The sequence below is a fragment of the Heloderma suspectum genome, chromosome 8, assembly GCF_057233095.1.
Source record: "Heloderma suspectum isolate Gila_16-S chromosome 8, 16-S_ref, whole genome shotgun sequence".
Classification (NCBI taxonomy): Eukaryota; Metazoa; Chordata; class Lepidosauria; order Squamata; family Helodermatidae; genus Heloderma; species Heloderma suspectum.
Genome location: NC_139465.1, coordinates 8,009,438 through 8,030,409, shown reverse-complemented (window position 1 = coordinate 8,030,409; position 20,972 = coordinate 8,009,438). Strand labels below are relative to the sequence as shown.

General features: G+C 45.8%; 1 long non-coding RNA gene across 1 annotated transcript in view; it reads left to right on the top strand.

Moving 5' to 3' along the window:
• The window catches only part of LOC146338833 (uncharacterized), a 247,934-nt gene that overhangs the window by 177,337 nt on the left and 49,625 nt on the right, over window positions 1-20,972 (top strand). The gene's annotated exons all lie outside the window — the stretch shown is intronic.

Here is a 20,972-nt window from a genome sequence, read left to right as displayed (position 1 = left end):
GCTTTGCTTTGCATCCTGAGAACCTGTTTCTCTTCATTGGGAACCAGAAAGCCAGACTGGGACCCCAAGAGGGTCAGATTGGGACCCCAGGCCTGAAGGTACCCACCCCCTGGTCTACAGTGAGGGGAAAACGTTTCTACTGCTCTGGGGTGCCTACCTCCACTGCTTCTGACCCCTCACTCCCAGACCTTGGCTTCCACACTACACCTGTCTACAGCTTAGCTCTGATACAAGAAGTGGGGGGATTTAAATCCCTGAGCACAAGCATCAGATGTTGAGAAATATAGGCAAAGATGCTCCCAAATAATTTTCCAGACCCTTTGACTTTAACTTAGAATCAAGCTAACTCAAATTCTTATTATCATCATCATCATCATCATCACATTTATTATTATTATTACATTTATATTGTATGCTTTTTCCTCTTGCAAGGAAACCAAGGCAGCTTTCATAGTCCTCCTTTCCATGTTATCCTCACACCAACCCTTTGAGGTAGGTTAGGCTATCTATCCATATTTGTAATGCCGATCTAGTCTGAGCTCAGTCATTCAGCCACTCACATCGAGGTCTTGGATAAGGAACCTGGTGGGCCAGTTCACAAATCCTTTGATGTGTCTGGTCTCCCTCTTGACTGGATTAGGAGTTTGCTCATGGCCAATGACTTTAACTGAAAAAGGAAATGTTCTCTGCTTCGTTGAAGGAAGCCTTCTTTAGATGTGACTGGTATAATACAAAACAAGCAACAAGGTGAACTGCCATCTTTGGCATCTCCACTCATTGCTGCTTTTCACCCACTGGGCTGCCCCCCCCCCCCGAGCCCACTGGAACCATCTGCCCTGTGAGGAAGAGAAGGTCCAGACATGAGGCTAATTTCTGAAGGTCTGTGAGTAGGCAGCAGCAGCCGCAGTGGCCATTTTGTAATGAAGAACCAGTCCCTCAGTTTGCTTTTATTCCTCCTCCTCTCAATCCCTTTTCCTTTTGTGTCTTGTCTTTGAGATTATAAACCTGAATGCAGAAATTGTCTTAAGTAAGCCACTCTGGAAGGCTTTTTTGTCATAAAATGCTATAAAGAAATAAGTGAATAAGCAAGCAAGCTTTTATCATGCAAACTGGAGAGGGAATGTGAAGAGAGAATTATCTGAGATATTTGCTGGAATGCCTGTTCTGACTCTAATTTCCAGTGGGATGTTCATATGAAGTGTTTTAGAGCACAGTCTGAAGCTGGGAAGTTTTGTTCAATACTTGCAGCTAAAGAAGGAAAATTATATTCCTGTGTCCTCAACAAGGGAAGCAGCACTTTCATAATTGCTTTTAGATATACTAGGTGTGTCATTGACTCCTAATTGATCTCTGCTTTGTGTCATGCTACATGTACTCGTCGGCAACTAAATGCAGACAAGACTGAAGCAGGGACTTTATGCTGCTGTTTATCATTCCCACATAAGAATAAGATCCAGGATTTCAGGAGCTTTTTTTATTTGCTTTGGGGTGAGCATCATGCTGTGAACTGGTGTTTTATCTAGGACCTTCTCTAAGGAGACATATTGGTGCTGGAACTATTGGCCTGATGTTCTGCAGTACACCTGGATTATGTCAGTAGAACTGTACTGCATTTTATTAGCCCATCCAGACAAGATGATCGTGGGAGCCAATGGGGGTGGTGGTGGCTGAACTTGTATAACTGCAGTTTCAGACATGGTTACCTAGCCTGAGCAATTTGAGGAGTGTGCATGACTGTCCTGTCTTTTATTGTACAATCATCTTTCCAGCAGCCTGTAGCCTCCTCAGCTTCCTATGCTTCAATTAAAGCCCAGGGGAAGACATCATGAGGTAATTCCTCCCAAAGAGGCTTTTCAGATCAGGAAGTGCAGGCAGCCTGAGAGGCTAGCAGTGATTAGGTAAGCTCAAAAACACCACAGACGTATATTATAAAACACTCTGAGACTGAGGCTGAACAATGGAAGCCTCTTTCAGGGGCAAAGAAAACTTTCAGGAAACTGGAGGACAGATTTTGGCACAGCACTAGCTCTACCCTGGAGCTGGACACAACACTGCACACCTACACTGTTGTGGATAAAAAATGGGGGGCAGTCTGCCAACACAGCTGATGCTTTGCAGCACAAAAACACCCAAGACCTTCATGAAACAAAGAAAGAAGTTGTGCTACAACCCTTGCCAATGGTAAGCCCAACCTGTGAGAAACTGTTGAAGAATTTCTCCTCCCCTTGGACAAATTAGTTGAAGTTGTATGTGTGCCTCCCCCCCCCCCCGCTCGTCAATTTCTCTGCCCACACATAGGGTGGAGAATTTCATGAGGCCATTTGCACACAGCTCTAGTTTGGCTAGAACCTGGCACTTTGCATTCATACAGAAACCTGTGGTGCTTGGCTGGGCCTTGGACAGTGAGCAACCCAGTGTCAGAGCCAACAGCAGCAGGTCAAAGTAGCAGGTAGTTAGGACAGCTGGAACCAGTGGAAAAAGACAGAATTACGAACAAGATCAGCAGGACCATGGACAGCTATTGAGTGCAGGAGACATTGCTCCAATGATGAAGGTTGCAATCAAATGAGCTTTTATATATTCTGAGACAGTCTGACAGCCACCAGGATATTTGATGGGGTTGCAAGGGATCTAAAGGGATGGCAATCCAGTTCAGAGACACGCACCAATGCAAGTCTGTGACTCTGTGGCCATCTCTAATGGCCACCTCTATGGAACAAATAGACTTGGGTCTTTGGTGGGCTGTGTCTGACTTTTCACCCGAGGGGTCTGGACTTCCAGTCTTTGATTATGGGTCAGGTGTCAGCTCCTCCCCATTTCTGAAATAAAGTATATAAGTTGGACCTACAACAGAACATTGCAATGCAGTCTCACCTCCTAATAGGAGTCCTAGCCGTGACCTTCTGCAGTAGACCATTCCACACACCACCACACACAGTTTTTCATTTGTCTTTTCCAACTGACATTTAACATTCCATGACAACTGACCTCACTTAGTCCTCATGGGGTATGGAATGAGGTGTATTTCTGCAAACCTCAGGGTTCTCCTGAGCATGTTGATACCTGCCTTTTGTTTGTTTTGGCTCCATTTCTCTTGGTACTCACCACCTGAGTTTTCTATTAGAGGGATTGATCACCTAGCAGTCATGCACTCCTTGGAAAAAGTTGAGAAAGGTCAAGGTATCTGAAGGTGCATGACTTTTTTTTCTGGGATGGGGGGAATATTTTAAGAGTGTTTGCTCATCATTGTTTGCCTTTTTAAAATGCAAATATTTCCTCTTCAGTCTTAAATGTTTTGTGGGTCATTCCATCAGTCCCCTTGATGGAATTTAAGATCATACTTATTTTTCATTGTTCCATCTTGGCCACTCAGAATTTAGGGACTTAAGGCTTATTGTAGGCACAAGAATGAATTTTTAATACATCAATTACTATCTGGGTAGCCAAGGATAGAAAGCATTAGAGGAGAAAGCAAGTAGAAGTCATCCATAAGCCTGAAGAGAGGGAGATGTTCGTTATGGCTTTTCAAATATAAATGAGGTTATTGGAGTTAACCTTAACCAAGAAGTTGTAATTAGAAATCAACAGGCACAGAGGAGAAGAGAAAACAACAATCTGGACTCAGCCATTTCATGAATCACATAGCACTGAAACAAAAAGCCCAGGGGCAGGAGATTGGACACAAGAACAAAGCCTTTTGTTGTTGTTGTTCAGTGGTTCAGTCATGTCTGACTCTTTGTGACCCCATGGACCATAGCACGCCAGGCCTTCCTGTCCTGTGCTCTCTCCCAGAGTGTGCGCAAGTTCATATTCATTGCATCGGTGATGCTATCTAGCCATCTCATCCTCTGCCGTCCTCTTCTCCTTTTGCCTTCAATCTTTCCCAGCATCAGGGTCTTTTCCAGTGAGTGAACAAAGCCGAAAGAATAATTAATTGATGGACTGTGGCAGAACAGGAAAAACTCTGTTTACTGGGGGGGTATGTTTTCAGAAGCCAAAGCCACTGGAATTTTGTCCCTGGGCCTGCCAAGTGCAATAATGGTAATGAACTATGGAATTGCTCTCACTGTATTATAGCCTCTTCTCCATATCCCAAGCATTGTGATGGATGGTAAGGTTATGATACGTCATTAAAACTGATTGGAGCAACACATCTTTTCAGCGTGCCTAATGATATCAAGGAGGTAACAGGCATGAAAGTAGACTAATTAGAGGCAGGGAAGTTTGTAGAGTGGGAAGCGTAGTGGCCCATTCCTGTGAGATGATCAGATGCCTGAAAAGCTTCCCAGAGGTTTAGCTGAATTAGCCTGTTGCCACAACAAACAACAGAGACATCTTGAAGATACACAGACTGATTGCAGCAGAAGCATCCATGACTAGAGGCCACTACCAGATGCATGAACTGTTCTCCTTAGTTGGGGGGGAGGGGGCAGAGAGACACTTGTTAAACACTGGGGCAAAAACACCATGAAATGCAAGAGCTACAGTGACATTGTTATGGAAAGCTCACATATATACACGATAAGCACAGTGACCATTCCCAACAGTGGGAATGGGCAATAACACAATCTTCCTCACTTTGCTCTGCTAATTTAACACCTGTAGTGGATCATGAAAGCTTGTTCCTGATGATTCCTAAGTGAACAGAATCAAATTATTTATAAATTCTGGCTCAGCAGTTTTACTCTGGACTCTCCCTTTGAAAGATTCTCATCTCATTAATAACAGTGACCTTCTGAGAGTGACTATTAAGTCCTGAAGGTTCCACAAGAGCTTTTTGTTGTTATTCCAGAAACAGCAGATTACAAAATTGAGCCAAGAGATCACCTTCCTCCCAGCACTTTGGTGGCTGAAAGCAAGGAGGAACTAAGGAACCTCATGACAAAGGTGAAAGAAGAAAGTGCAAAAGCTGGGTTGCAGTTCAACCTCAAAAAAAACTAAGATTATGGCAACCAGCTTGATTGATAACTGGCAAATAGAGGGAGAAAAAGTGGAGGCAGTGACAGACTTTGTCTTTCTAGGTGCAAAGATTCCTGCAGATGCTGACTGCAGCCAGGAAATCAGAAGACGTTTACTTCTTGGGAGGACAGCAATGACAAATCTTGATAAAATAGTGAAGAGCAGAGACATCACACTGACAACAAAGGTCCGCATAGTTAAAGCAATGGTATTCCCTGTAGTAACCTATGGCTGTGAGAGCTGGACCATAAGGAAGGCTAAGCGAAGGGAGATAGATGCTTTTGAACTGTGGTGCTGGAGGAAAATTCTGAGAGTGCCTTGGACTGCAAGAAGATCAAACCAGTCCATACTCCAGGAAATAAAGCCAGACTGTTCACTTGAGGGAATGATATTAAATGCAAAACTGAAGTACTTTGACCACATAATGAGAAGACAGGATACCCTGGAGAAGATGTTGATGCTAGGGAAAGTGGAAGGCAAAAGGAAGAGGGGCCGACCAAGGGCAAGGTGGATGGATGATATTCTGGAGGTGACGGGCTCAACCTTGGGGGATCTGGGGGTGGCAACGGCTGATAGGAAGCTCTGGCATGGGGCGTGGGCTGGTCCATGAAGTCACGAAGAGTTGGAAGCGACTGACCAAATAAACAACAACAACAGTACTTTTGCTGGTACAGAACATTTTGCATGTAGTTTACAATGAGCAAAGCATTACACACACACACACACACACGATTGCTATAAAGCAGATGCTGAAGATAGATCAGTGATGTATAAAAAAATTTTTAAAAAAAATTAAAGATGCTGTGTACATTAGTGTGTTTTACAGTAACTCTCATAATTTTGTATGATCAAATTTGCACACAGTTCCAGAAAGCTACAAAAATGGTCTGTAAACCCATGGAATCTGCCCGACTCAGAAAAGCTGGTGTACTGTGGATTCTGTAGGTTGGATTCATAGAAATCCAATGTCATTTTGATCCATTGCAAATTTCTCCGATATCTCTACATTTGGCCCAAAGTTCTCTTTGCTCAGCACTAGAGAAAAGGTTCCAATATTTTCTCTCTTATGAAATGATTAAAAGCAATAGGGTCCTATTCTTTTTGGCATACTTGTCAACATGGTGCAAATGATTGTTCCACCCCGGGGTTAGAGGTTTTATGGTTGTGGCTGTTTGAAAAATAGAACGTATTTGAAAATTAGATTTCTCTTCACAAACAGGTGCAAATGAGTGGTAACAGATTACATCATACTTTTAAAGCACTGGATTTCTATGCTTTCTTGCTCTAGCAAAGAATACAACTTTGCCTTGGATGCGTCAGAGTCATTCTGGGGCCTGAACGTGTTGTCCTTTTTTTTTTTTTTTGACAGCAATTAGCTCTTGCAAAATCTCTCGCATGAGCACATAATTTGTAAAGGGATTTAGCTCTCACATTCCTGTTGGGACTCCTGCTGTGTGTTTTCTCCCAGGCTCTTTGCGGACTCTGAAGGTCAGGTGAGTCTGGAGTCGGTACTGAGCCAAAATGCCCCCCCTAACTTTGCAGCCCTGTTTGTAGGCTGCAAAAATGGTCAGGTGGGGATTTCAGAAATTTTGCAGCAAGACCTCCTCAGAAAAGGAGGACCCTATAACCAGTCCTAGCACCTAAAGGTGTCAAGGGAAGTCACTGGAGATTAACAAACTCTCTGAGACCACCATCTGGGAAAATGCCTTGCTTGGGCAGGCTGCAGATTCAGGGGATGTCATGCATTGTGACTGGCTGCGTTCCTAGTTCCAGATCCTCCAGAATCATCTCCAGGAGTGAAGATGGTCGAGAGGCCCAGGAGAAAAAACACAGTTCCTGTCTGGAAGCATGAGGCCTCCATTCCTAACCCCTACGGAGGAGGAGGGGGAGGAGGAGGAGAGATCCTATTCATGCTCACCATGAGGGTCCTGCTGATGTTCCAGAAAGGGACAGAGCAGCAGGACTAGCTATAAAGTTTCTTAGTTTGTGCGTAGCATTTGCTGATGCAATGCTTTATGCTGGGTAATTTTGTAGCTGGACAGCTCCCTGGTGTTTTGGAGAACTTGTTCCTGACCTACTGGACAGCTCCCTAGCCTCACCTGTAAGCCAGGAATCTGAGCCATACAGCTGGGCTGGTGGAAGCAGGAGACAGTCAGACCTTTAATCCCCTTATCTCTATATGTGAACTGAGAATATACACCAAGACACACCTGAAGTTCCCCTGCAACTTTAGATATTAGGGGACCCTGGTGAAATGACTCTTCACCCCTGCAGTAAGCCCTGCAATTTTTTTAGTTTGGTTATGCACACCTTCATTTGTATTCTGCTTATTCTCATATAGGGATGGGCGGATTCCCTACCTGTCATTCCGGCTGGGAATCCACCCTTGGGGGGAGGCGATCTGTTCCTCCCCCCCCGGAATCCTCTTCAGCCAGCTCCGCTCTGCAGTGATTCCACGGAGCCGCCGGCTGGCTCCGAAGCACCAGCAATATGGCCGCCATGCCGTATCGCTGGCTGGGGGGGATTGGCTGCAGATGCAAATGGCATCCATTATGCCATTTGCTGCCATAAATGTCTCAGTTTAAGGTAAGTGTAGCCATAAATGGCTGCATTTAGCTTAAACTAAAACCTTTGCAGCCGCAAATGGCGGAGTGGATGCCATTTGCGGCCCTGTTTTTTTTTTTTTTCATGTGATAGGCTATGCAAATATTTGTAACCCATCTATTGATATGCATCGGATCTTCCTGAGAAATGACTGCGGGAGCTCATGCAGTTCCACAGAGAGATTCTCCTAGAAGCTGATGAAAAGCTATCAATTTTTTGAGATGGATCCTGTAAAATGGAGATGTTGAACTTCAGGCTTATGAGCCAAATGAAGCCCACCTGGGGTCCAAATCCAGCTCTCTGGGGTTTCCCAGAAGGCCCATTCCCCCATAGTTAAACAATGGAATTCGTTACCACAAGACATAGTGATGGCCACCAATTTGGATGGCTTTATAAAGGGATTTGACAAATTCTTGGAGGAGAAGGCTATCGATGGCTACCTCCGATATCCGATGCAGCATGCCTATGTACACCAGATGCTGGGGAACATGGGTGTGAGGGTGCTCTTGCACTCGTGTCCTGCTTGTGGGTTTCACATGGGCAGCTGGTTGTCCAATGTGTGAACAGAATGCTGGTCTAGATGGGCCCGTGGTCTGAACCACCATGGCTCTTCTTATGTTCTTTTCCATAACCACTGATCATTTGATGGTTTCCTGGCTTTCACACAGCTTTCCCCCAAATTCTAAATGGTTTGCATGCCTTTCCGAAGGCTTAATTACTGGCAGTAATTGCTTTACACTATAACATGCAGGTATTGTAGGATCTACCGCTTTTGCCCTTGGCTCTGTCCCCTTTTTCTTCAGCTCTGTTAACCACTGGAATGCAGCCCCCTGTCAGGGTGGACACTGAGCCCATAGCATCCCAGAGTAGTTCTGATTCTGAGGAAGAGCAGTCGCTCCTGGGAGAGGAGCGCGCCCCTTTTTCCCAGGGCCCGCAGCTGATGGAGATTCCTCCCACCAACATTCCTAGATTAGAAAGCAGTCCAGGGAGTGACCCAGAACCGATAGCAGACTGGTTGGATGCGCAGCGCAGACGCAGAGAGCGGCGCCAAATGGAGAGCGCGGAAAGGAGGCGTAGCGCCCCGTTGGCGCTCAAAGAACGGTTGTGCCCAGAGGATCCAAGGGAAAAGGGGAGGGATTCTCCCTAGTCCTTATATTCAGGTGTCTGCCAGTAATTGCCTTTCAAACGGGGACCAACTGTTCCAACTTAGGGCATAGGGATGCTGCTGCTCAGATCTAGTTGCTACCTGTAGAGTTGTAAGTTGTAAAAGAAGAATAAAGTTTTGAAAAGAATCCCTTTGTCTGCATCTGGACTTGGCTACTGGATTAGACTGAGAGAGCCCTCCAAGGAGGGCTTGACACCCCCAAGGTCTCCTCCAAAATGGAATCTGGCCCTCAAGCTGAAAGAGGTTCAACACCCCTGATCTAGGCAGTTGTCAAACCAGAAATAATCACTGAAACGTTCCTGTTAAAGTTGCATACCTTCAGTTCGGCCCCAAGGGAAAACTTCTGAGCTGGAGGAGTACGTTTTGCTGTCCCCTCACATGGCATTCAGCTTGCAGGGAGCTTTTTTCAAACACCATCTGTTCCACCATGCTATGCAAAGGATTGGGAGGCATTGATCAAATGCTGTAAGAGCATCAGGCACAAAGCTTATTCGGCAGCACTCCACTCAATGCAGTAATTGCTTTTCAAACTTCATTAAAAGGGAAAGAGCAAAACAGCAAAAGGGTCCTGGCAAGCTCAAGGGAAATATTTTTTGCTTCTTGTGGTTTAGTCTTCAGGAGTAATCCCAAATGGCAAAGGAGGGAGAAGTGCTAAAGACAGTGGATGGGTGATGGGGCTGGAAAAGAACAAAAAGGAAGCAAGCTGTCCAGCACCCATCTTGCTACTCTGACTGGCTGTGATCCCACAATGTCTCTCTGGCACATAGAGGTCTCTCTCTGCCTTTTGCTCCCAGAGATGCTTTAACCAGGGGGCGTTGAACTTCATTCAGCCCAGGACCTAATTCAATTTCTGAGAAGCTCCCAGGGCCTGCATTCCAGTGGAGGGTGAGGATGAAAACCAAAGGGCTGAGGCCAAAATTACCAATGTGTTTTTTTTTAGCTTAGAGCGCTTACTGCTAGTAACTGAACCTTAGGAGGAGCATTCCAGCCTTTAGGAATAGGTGGGGAAATGCACAGAAGCTGAGAAACCACCAAACCACGCATGGTCGGGGAAAGAGGGTGGAGCCAGAGGAATGGAGCGTGGCATTCTGGGGAATCCCTGAGAGCCAGATTTGGCCCACAAGCAGGTTAGATTTGGCCCATGGGCCTACTGCTTGGTACTCCTGCTTTAACCAGAGATGGCAGAGGTCAAACACAGGACCTTCTAGATGCAAAACTTGGTCCCTACCACTGACCCATGGAAAGATAAAGAACATCTCCCTGTTAAGATTATATGTGGCCCTTTAGAACAAGCAGGAGTCTGGTGGCACATTCCAGTTGCATTAGGACAGATACTTTCACAACATAGAGTCCACTTCTTACAACATAGGAAGCTGCTTTATGTCAGGTCAGACTATTGGTCCATCTAGCACAGTACTGACTGCTCTGACTGGCAGCATCTCCTCAGGGTCTCATGCAGAGCTGCTTCTGCTGCTTCATCACCATGATGCAACAATAACAACAATTACTTGTTGTAATTACTTGCATAGTACCTTTAAGCATTCAAGCTTCAAAGCACTTTGCAAGAATTATCCGGATGTACTCATTACAACAACCCTGTAAGGTAAGTCAGTGTTATTATCCAGATTAGGGGGACTGAGGCTAGGAGGGACAGTTGCTTTCTTAAGGCCACCCAGTGTCTTTTTTTAATTTACTTACTTATTTGACTTGTACCCTGCCTTTCTACCAAAAATGGCACTCAAGGCAGCTTGCGATCCCTAATGAAACTGAATGAAAACAATAATAAAATGAATACATTTAATACAATTAAAAACACAACAACAGCAACAACAACAACAACAACAACGGAGTAAAAACAGCTTCCAACCCAACAGACCAGCTTACACACCAAAGGCCTGCTTGAAGAAAGTGGTCTTTGCCTGCCAGCAGAAGGACAGCAAAGAGGGGGTGAACCTAACCTCCCTCGGTAGGGAGTTCCACAGCCAGCCATTTCCCAGTCAGTCAACTGTATTCCAGTTTGCCATCTAACCAGTAAACCACCAGAACAATCACAATTTTGGGATACTTGCAAAAAACAACCAAAAACAACTTCAGTGCAAAATGCACTGGTGCCCCTGAAAGTTCATCTTATACACACCTTTCCTCTAACATTCATGGTGGTTGCTAAGAATTCTGCAGGGTTTTTTTTCCCCCTTCCTGTCACCTGGTTATCCATATCAGCCAACAATCATATACAGAGTGCTGAAAAAAATGACCCCTGTGAGGAGTTAACGGAGGACAGGTTGGATCCAGATTTAGTTATACTTGGACTAGGCCCATTGAAATCAGTGACTGTTATATTAGTCATTAATAAGTTAAGTCCTATTGATTTCGATGGGTCTACTCCAAGTATGACTGAATCTGGATCCAACCCAGTAGAAATATCTATTATAGATCCTTGGACAATATGTGGTGTAAGAAAGATGCACCACTGATTCACTCACCAAAGCACCACAAGGAGAGAGTTACCATTGGTACACCCCTAAAATGACCATCCAAAATAGCTGGTGGAAGGACATTTAGCCTTGTGAGTTCAGGGCAGAGGTGAGATTCAAACTACAGAGTTTTAGATTTGTAGCTCAGCCACACCAGATACTGTTATTGTTTTTGAAGTAACAGTAATAGGGGCTCTTAGAAATTTCAGGCAATCTATGTCTCAGTTAGGAAAACTGATAAAGGAAAAGAAATAAAGGCAAGTGTTTTCTACAACACTGTGTGAATATATGGCTACCCAAATCTATAATATTTTAAGGACCAATATGGTTATTTATTTATTTATTTATTACATTTATATCCCACCTTTTTTCCTCCTTAAGGTGGGATATACTCCTCATCATCATCCATTTTATCCTCACAGCAACAACCCTGTGATGTGGGTTGGGTTCAGACAGAGTCAGTGACTGGCCCAAAGGAACCCAGTGAGCTTCCATGGCCAAATGGGGACTAGAACCCGGATCCCCCAACTCCCAGCCCAACACTTGAGCCACTACACCACACTGGCTCTCTGGTTACAGCAGGACATGTCCCTTTAAAGCAGAAAGCCCTTCCCCAAGTAATTATTTCCTTTCCAGAGGGCATCTCTCTGAAGTTCCTGGAAATTTTAGTTGCAAGCAAGCAAGCAGCAATTTGCCAGGTTTAATGAAAAGTTGCTGCTTTTTTTCCCACACCGCTACAACTAGGGTAATGAGTGGAAATCTTAACTTGAAAGCTTTAAGCTGCGCCTGAACAGGATTCCTGGGGAAAGTGTGAGCCTGGGATTTTGAATGAGAATTGGACAGAATCAGTAAGTGAAAAAAATCTAATGCTCTGAGTCAATGGAGCACAAGTAGTGTGAACTTCTGGGAAGGTGGTAACACCTTCCAATAATAGCTGCAAATACCTCATTGAAAAGAAAAGCACACCTCAGTGGCCCAGTTACAACTGCGGACACTTTGAGATGTAACATCAAGAAATGGTTTAGCATAAATATGAATGAGCCCTAAGGAGGCTCAGGCTGGTGCCTCCTCCCCCACCCTCTCTCCTTGGCACCTTCCAATCCTTGTTGGTGGCAAACCATAGTTTCCTGGTTCATCCGCAAGGGCACACTATGGTTTGCACATGCCTGCAAACCAGGTACTTGAAGCAGGGGTGCAGAATCTCAAGCATGCGAGCCAGATCTGGTCCTCCTGGAACCCCAATCTGGCCCTCTGGGGTACCCTAGATGGCCATACCCCCTATCCCTGGCCACACATCAGTTCCCTCAACCATGGACTGCTTGGTAGTTCCTTGCTTTGGTGCAATTTTTCCCATTCTACAAGGTTGAAATGCCTCTCTTAAAGCTCAGTTACTGGCAACTATTGCTTGAAGCTAAAATACGCTGGTATTTTGACACCATCACTTTTGCCTTCATACCCACCTCCTTTTGTCTTCATCCTCACCCACCACTGGAACGTGGCCCCTCCAAAGCTTCTCCAAAATGGAATTCAGTCCTCAGGCTGAAAGACGTTCTACACCTCTGTCTTAAGTGGCAAGACATATTTAATATGCTGTGCCTGAATACAACACATTTATGGCCATCAGAACATTTTCCCAGTTCACCAAACTGGATTGATTCAGTGAATTGTGAGGGAGAGATGGCAAACCTCCCTCCCTCACAAATGATGCAGTTTAACAAACTAAGGGTGCAATCCTATGCATGTTTAGGCAGAAAAAAGTCCTACAACTCCCAGCATTCCCCAGCTAGCATGGCTGTGTGTTGTATTTACCTTAGTTATGTACTATAGTCAGTTCCTGTTTCCCCCTTTCTGGGGGGGGGGGTGGCGGGAATGTGATGTACTTGGCTAATCAGCCAGCAACAAAATAAGATCCCCCTTGTTGCCCCCAGAAAGACACTCTATGAAGAGTAAAGTCACACCACACAGACTGTCAGAACAAGGTTTATGGTGCTGTATGTAGGGCTTCATCACACAGAGCTTTTATCCTGCCACTGAGATTGCTCCTTCACAGAAGTTTGTGGGCTCTTCACATGATGCCATGACCCTCCTGCACTAAATGCCCTTTGTTCCATTTTTAAATAGATCGCAGATAATGAGCTATCAAATTATTGTTCAGTCGTTAAGTCGTGTCCGACTCTTCATGACCCCATGGACCATAGCATGCCAGGCCTTCCTGTCCTCCGCTCTCTCCTGGAGCGTGCTCAAGTCCATATTCATTGCATCAATGATGCTATCTAGCCATCTCATCCTCTACCGTCCCCTTCTCCTTTTGCCTTCAGTCTTTCCCAGCATCAGGGTCTTTTCCAGAGAGTTTTCTCTTCGCGTTAGGTGGCCAAAATATTTGAGCTTCAGCTTCAGTATCTGTCCTTCCAATGAGCAGTCGGGGTTGATTTCCTTTAGGATGGACTGATTTGACCTCCTTGCAGTCCAGGGGACCTGTAAGAGTCTTCTCCAGCACCACAGCTATCAAATTACCCCATTGTGTTCCGCTTCAGTTTCCTCCATGAAAACAGTTAAAGCGGCAAGAAGCCACACAGTTACAAGATGGGGGATACGTGGCTCAACCACACTATAAGCGAGAAGGATCTTGGTATTGTTGTAGATCACAAGCTGAATATGAGCCAACAATGTAATGTGGCTGCAAAAAAGGCCAATGCTATTTTTGGGCTGCATTCATAGAAGCATAGCTTCCAAATCCCGGGGAGTACTAGTCCCCCTCTACTCAGCACTGATTAGGCCTCATCTGGAGTACTGTGTCCAGTTCTGGGCACTGCACTTTAAGAAGGATGCAGACAAGCTAGAGGTTCAGAGGTTCAGAGGAGGGCAACAAAGATGATCAGGGGACCGGAAACAAAGCCCTATGAAGAGAGACTGAAAGAACTGGGCAGGTTTAGCCTTGAGAAGAAAAGACTGAGGGGAGATGTGATAGCGCTCTTCAAGTACTTGAAAGGTTGTCACAGAGAGGGAGGCCAGGATCTCTTCTTGATCATCCTGGAGTGCAAGACACGGAATAATGGGCTCAAGTGACAGGAAGCCAGATTCTGGCTGAACATCAGGAGAAACCTCCTGACTGTCAGAGCAATACGGCAATGGAACCAAGGACCTAGGGAGGTGGTGGGCTCTCCCGCACTGGAGGCGTTCAAGATGAGGCCGGACAGCATCTGTCAGGGATGCTCTGACTTGGATTCCTGCATTGAGCAGGGGGTTGGACTCGATGACCTTGTAGGCCCCTTCCAACCCTACTATTCTATGATTCTATGAAGAGGAGCGAGATCAATGAAAGATAATGGATGACTCCGATAGGGGGAGAAGGGGGGGGGGAAGGAAGCACATGTAAAGGGAGTCAGTGGTGATCCTGCATTTAAAACGGAAGCAGAACGCCCCATCTTAAATCCAGGATTTTAGGCTGGTGTAGAGATGCCTGTAGTGTCTTTCATGGCTGCCAGCATATCTCTTGTTCCTGTTGGCTAGCTAGCTAAGTACAAAGGAGCTAAAAAGAGGTAAGCCTCAAAATGGCACTGAAAAAATATAGGCAGCTTTAATAACATCATAAATTGCCTGACATATTTTGGTGGAAACGCAGCCTGCCAGGGCACTGAAAGAACAGCAAACCATAATTCAAACAACAATTCATCAGGGTAGATAGTAATGGGTGAGGTGGACCGAATAAGCTGACTTGGTATGAAGCAACTACATACATTCATACAGAGAGCAGATTAAGATCAACCACATGACTAGAGAGGAGCACACCACCCAATGCATGGCGGGGTAACACTGAGCCAGTCCAGCTAGCTACAGCTGACGTCATTGGCTACGCACCTCACGGGCTGTGCTCAGCTGTTGTGGCAATGGACCCTCCGTGGGCATCTCTGCATGAAGACGGCTCCTTCACACTGCCGGCGGAGGACATGGCCGCTGACTGCCTCGTGTGGTGAACCACAGAACTGCAGCCTCTCGGGAAAGTGTCAAGAACTGCTGGGCACTGCCCCATGTGGCGAACTGTGTAACTGCAGCCTCTCAGGAAAGAACCTTCTGGCACTCCGCTTGGACTGCTCTGCCCAGGCTGGGAGGAGTGTAAGAGGGTTTCCCATCCAATGAGCAACCACGGCAGCTTTGGCCTCTCTCTGGTCTGCTCTTTGGTCCTGACTTCTGGCTTGTTCTCCCACCCTGCCTCCTCATCTGCCCTCTGATCCTGCTTGCTCTAGGTCAGGAGTGCGGCACCTCAGGCTGCAGGCCAAATCTGGTCCTCTGGCATCCCCCGGAAGGCCAGCCTCTCTTCCCCTGGGCCTACCCCATTTCCACAACTGCCGACTGGTGGCTTTTGTGCAGCTTTTTCCCCCATTCTGGAGGGCTGAAATGCGTCTCCTAAGGCTTAGTAGGAGCACTAAGCTAAGATATACTGGTATTCAGAGCTCTACCCCCTTTGCTTTTTGCCATGCACCATTTTGCCTTTGGCCACACCCACCACTGGAATGCAGCCCCCGAGAGCTTTTCTGAAATTGAATTTGGTCCTCAGGCTGAAAGAGGTTCAACAACGCCCCTTTTTTAGGTCCTTACCCCTAGTTCCAATCTCCTGGCTCACTTCAGACGCTTGCCAATACCCTCACCATGACATGTGCTGAGAGCAGGAGGCAGAGCTACACACTGTAACCCCACAGCCTCCTTATACATTGGGTGAATGCATGAGGGGGTTCCAGTGAACCCTGTTGTACTGTGTTTCTTCTAAGCTGTAAGGAAACCCTTTAAAATGGTCATTCCTTAGAGGGAAGTGTATGGAATTGGGGTGAGTCATACTTAGAGTAGGTTCACTGAGGTCAACGGGGCTTAAGTTAGTCACAGCTAAGTCCCATTGATTTCAATGGGTCTCCTCTAAGAAGGGCACAATCCTATGCATGTTTAGACAGGAAAAAACAACAACAACATCCTACAGCTCCCAGCATTCCCCAGCCAGCTGTGCTGGTTGGGGCATGCTAGGAATTGTGGGCCTTTTTTCTAGGGCTGTGCAGGGACCCTACAATCCAACTCAGAAGCCGTTTCATGGCTTTGGAGGTGGGCCTGATTCGGCTTAGGCTGATTTGGGCGGGGGGGGGGCAACCTGACTTGGCCCCGCACCTGAAGCAGGATTCGGATGATGAACCCCGCTTTGCCCCCCCAACACCCCTGAGCAAACCTCTTACCTTGCCACCGCCTCCTCCTCCACCACTGTCATTGCCATCACCGCCACCGCCTTCTCCCCCTCCACCACCTTCACTGCCGCCGCCTTCTCTGCTGCTGCCAACTCCTGAGGCCTGGATGCACATGCCAACTCTTATTGCCGGGAATTGCCATTTTTCAAATGGCAACTTTGCGACGGTGATGACAGCGCCGGAGAAGGCAAATGATGATGGTGGAGGCGGTGGTGAGGACATTGATGGCAGCAGAGGTGGTGGCGGAAGCTCAGGTAAGGACCTGGCGCAGCTGGGCCAGGGGTGCTGAAGCTCCAAAGCACACCGAGAGCTTCGGAGAGCCCCCAACCCGCTCTGGGTTGCTTCGTGCCCCCTCCGCTTCACCTCAGAAGGGGCTCAACGTGACCTGAAGCAGCCCGCTTCGACTCGGGGTTCAGGCCTCGGGCTGAAGCGGTGCACAACCCTACTTTTTCCTGTCCAAACATATATAAGTTTGTTTGTTTGTTTGTTTGGGGTTTTGTTGTTTTTGTCTGCGAAGTGAGCACTTTGGCTATGGGCAGTATAGAAATGTAATAAATAAATAATATATATGGTTGCTCCCTAAGTCTGGATCCAGTCAGTAGTATTGAAATGTCCAGTTCTTGGGTAATTAAATGATTAAACAGATGCCAAACACCTTTACATATGCCAAAGGGCTTGTGGTGGTTGCAGGGGGCTACAGTTCTGCTGATGCAGAGAATTCAACTTTTTAATAAAGAAATGCTAATGACAGAGTTTCTCCTCTCGCTTCTTTTCCACTGCAGCCTTTGCATTTTGAGTCTAATCAGCCATACCAGGATGAAAGACAAATACCCCACCAGAGGAAGGTACAATGAAGTTATCTGGCACTTTAATACATGGACTGATAAGGCCAAGAAGACTCATCACATTAATTAGCTCAGCTGCCTTAGCCCTGAAGGCTAAACTACAGAAGCTCTCTATACTGAAGGAGGATGTGGAATGCTCCTGATTTCCACAAGGACAGTACCCAGGATCTCCAGGAACTGGTCCAACTTGGTCCCCACTGCTTTTAAGTATGATTGAAATGGGGGGGGGGGGAGCAGAAGATCTTTACAAAATTATTATTTCCTGTGCTGAGCACTCTGTGCTGGCTGCCAGTTGGCTACCCTACCAAGCCATATTCAACATGTTATAACTACAGCTGTGCCTAAATGGCCTCTGAAAATTCTCCACCCTATCTGTGGGCTGAGAAATTGGAGGCACAATTTCATCAAACTTCTCCAGTGGGAGGAGACATTCTGAACGGTTTCTCACAGACAGGGGTCACCCTTGGCAGGGGTTGTAGCACAGCTTCTTTCTTTTTCATAAGGGGGGGGGGCTGCCACTGCAAGTTGCAACAGCATCAAGTGTGTTGGCAGGCTGGCCCCATTTTGTATCCACCACAGTGTATGTGTGAGGTGGGCAATGCTGTGTCTAGCTGCAGGGAAGAGATGGAGGGAAAAGCTATCAATGGCTACTAGTCCTGATAGCTACGTGCTACCTCCAGTACCAGAGGCAGTGAGCCTATGTACACCAGTTGCTGGGGAACATGGGTGGGAGGGTGCTGTTGCACTCATGCCCTGCTTGTGGGTTCCTGGCGAACAGCTGATCGGCCACTGTGTGAACAGAATGCTGGACTAAATGGACCCTTAGTCTGATCCAGCAGGGCTCTTCTGATGTTCTTATGAGCTACTGCTGTGCCAAAATCTGTCCTTGAATTTCCTGAAAGTTTTCTTCCCCATGAAAGAGACTTCAATTTTTCTCCCTCATTCTCGGGGTGTTTTATAATTTCGTTTGAATTGCTTTTTGTGACTTTTTGAGCTTACCAAATCACTGGAAGGCAGCTGCGTGTGTGTTTCTTTTCTTTCCAGTACACATCTATCCATTGCTCTGCAGCCTCCCTGGCTACCCATTCTTTCTGATCTGAAAAAGCCTTCTGGAAGGAACTACCTCATGATGTCTTCCTCTGGGCTTAAATTGAAGCATGGGAAGCCAAGGAGGCTCTGCGCACTCCCTGGGCACCTCCTAAGTAAGATAAGCACAAGAATCCTAAACCCAACCCATGAGAATTTTGCCGAAATGTTCTTCTCCTTTGAATTTCTTTTCAACGGCAATTTCTTTTCTATCAAATCGAAAGAGAATGGTCAAAAAAAAAATGTGGGAGACATTTTTGGCACGGCACTGGTTACAGCTGGTTTAGAAAGCCCTGAACAGCTCAGCACCAGATTACCTTGAGAGACCACCTGCCCCAAAATGGCTGCCCCAGTCTCTACATTCTTGCTTACCATATCCCCAGCCCACTGAATCTGGTTTGGCCATGGTGTAGAGAACGGCCTTTTCAGTTGTGGCAGCCACCATGAGAAATGATCTCCCCATGCAAATCTGGTGGGTTCCTAGTGTGGAGTGATTCCCCTGCCAACTTAAAACACACCTGTTTGTACAGGTGTTTTCCTGACCACGACCACTGTCAGCGACTTCTGGTTATTTTAATGAGGTTTTTTATCACTGTTCTATTGTTTTAATAATTGGTTTTATTGTATTTTATCATGATTTTATCTTGTAAAGCGCCTTGGGATTATATATAAGAAAGGTGGTATAGAAATCCTCTGAAATCAATAAAATAAAATAAAATATTGCTTCGTTACATTGTTTATGTTGTTGTATTCATAGGTTGCACACCCTGCCACAAACTTATGAAGCACAGGAGGTGCAATTCCTAAATGCAGTCACCCAGCGACCAACATGGTGCAATGAGATTCTGAGCAAATGAGTCTGTAAAATGTGCATCTCATCTGGAATGCTAAGAACTGCAAAACTAAGAGGAATTTGAGGTGAAGGACACCACATTAACTGTAGCTGTTGCTACATATCCCTTTTCTCTAGACTTGCCATTTTCATTCACTCAGTTTTTATGGAACACTGACATGTTGTTGTCAGGCTGTTGCATTCCAGCATTTTCTCATGATGTCATCTCTTGCTCATTCAGACTTAATTTGTGGCATTTTGGGAGTGGGGGGCGTAATAAAATACAGCATCAGTGACTAGAGTAGTGGCAAAGTGCTACTGAGAAATTTAAGGGCACTTTTGACTTTCAGTTTAACACCTTCTGGTGTTAGGTTCCATTCATTTTACTGCCTTCTCATGAGCACGGCTGGGGAATTAGTGCTGTGAGTATCCCATTAATTGCTCTTTCAGCAGCCTCTCTAAATTGCCCTAATATCACTCTAAATCACCCCGATATCTCTCTAAATTGCCCTGATACCACTCTCTATTTTCAGTTTGTTTAATTCTAGCTTTCATTTCCTCCCATTAGGATTTTTTTAAATCTTTTAATTTTTAAATAACAAAATAGCACTACTTTGTGATAAAAATGAAAAAGGGAAGATGAGAGGAAACAAGTTATTAACTCTCCCCTCTCACTCAGGGGAACACTCCAACATCAGGGCATGTTGGAGAATTTAGGCTGCAATCCTACACCTCTTACATGGAGGAAAGCCCACTGAATTTAAGAGGGCTGACTTCTGAGTAGACATGCACTCAGAATGCATGTCTACGGCATTCTGATCATGCTGTGAGAGAGGCAAGGGGCAATTCATTGGCCTTTCCATCATCCCAATCCCTCATCCAGGTTCATGGTGTGACCTTGGGCCAGCCACCCTTGCTCAGCCTCACCTACCTCACAGGGTTATTGGGAGGATAAAGTAGGATAATCCACATTTATTTACCGCACTCCCAGCTCACTGGAGGAAGCGTGGGACACAGCTGTAGATGATGATAGGCACAACAGCATATTATCCCTTTGCTGTTTGCTGCTGCCAAGTGTCACTCTAGACCAATCTTCCACCAACTTGATGCCCAGTGACTATGTTGGCTGGGAATTATGGGAGTTGCAGTCCAATATATCTGGAAGTTACCAGGTTGTGGGAGGTGGGTTTAGACAGCTTCCTAGGTGTGTTTGTATGAAAAAAAAATCCCATACATGACACCCATGCCCATCCCCAGTGGAGAAAAATGACTGCACCAAGTTATGATCCAGCATCCCCACCTGGCCATATGTAAACTCTCAAGCTTTGATGTGTGTTTTTCCCTCTATAAACAATATTGTTCTACTGCAGTCCTTGAGAATACAGAAAGGTCACAGTCATTTTGCCTGAAATCCTCTTGCTTTTCAATAGCGTGGAATAAAGTTTTCTCAGTCATTTGCTTAATTGCAGCAGGAGCCCACTGGGAAAAAAATCTCAGTTGAATATTCCATCTGATATTAAGATAGAATGCATGAATCATTCTGGTCATTTAAATTCATGGGAGTAGAATAAATTTTCCTTGAAGAGCTCTAACAGGATTCATTGGCATTTCCATGGCTCCTGACAGACAGCGCTGGATGCATTTAATTATGAGAAACATTTTTTCCTTGTGAGTGGAGGTGAATACCTAATTGTTTTTCGGCCCCTGCTGCATCAGTACAGTTCCACTTCAATAGTGTTAGCTTGAAAGAATGTGCAATTTGAGAGGGAATTGGAAGACATG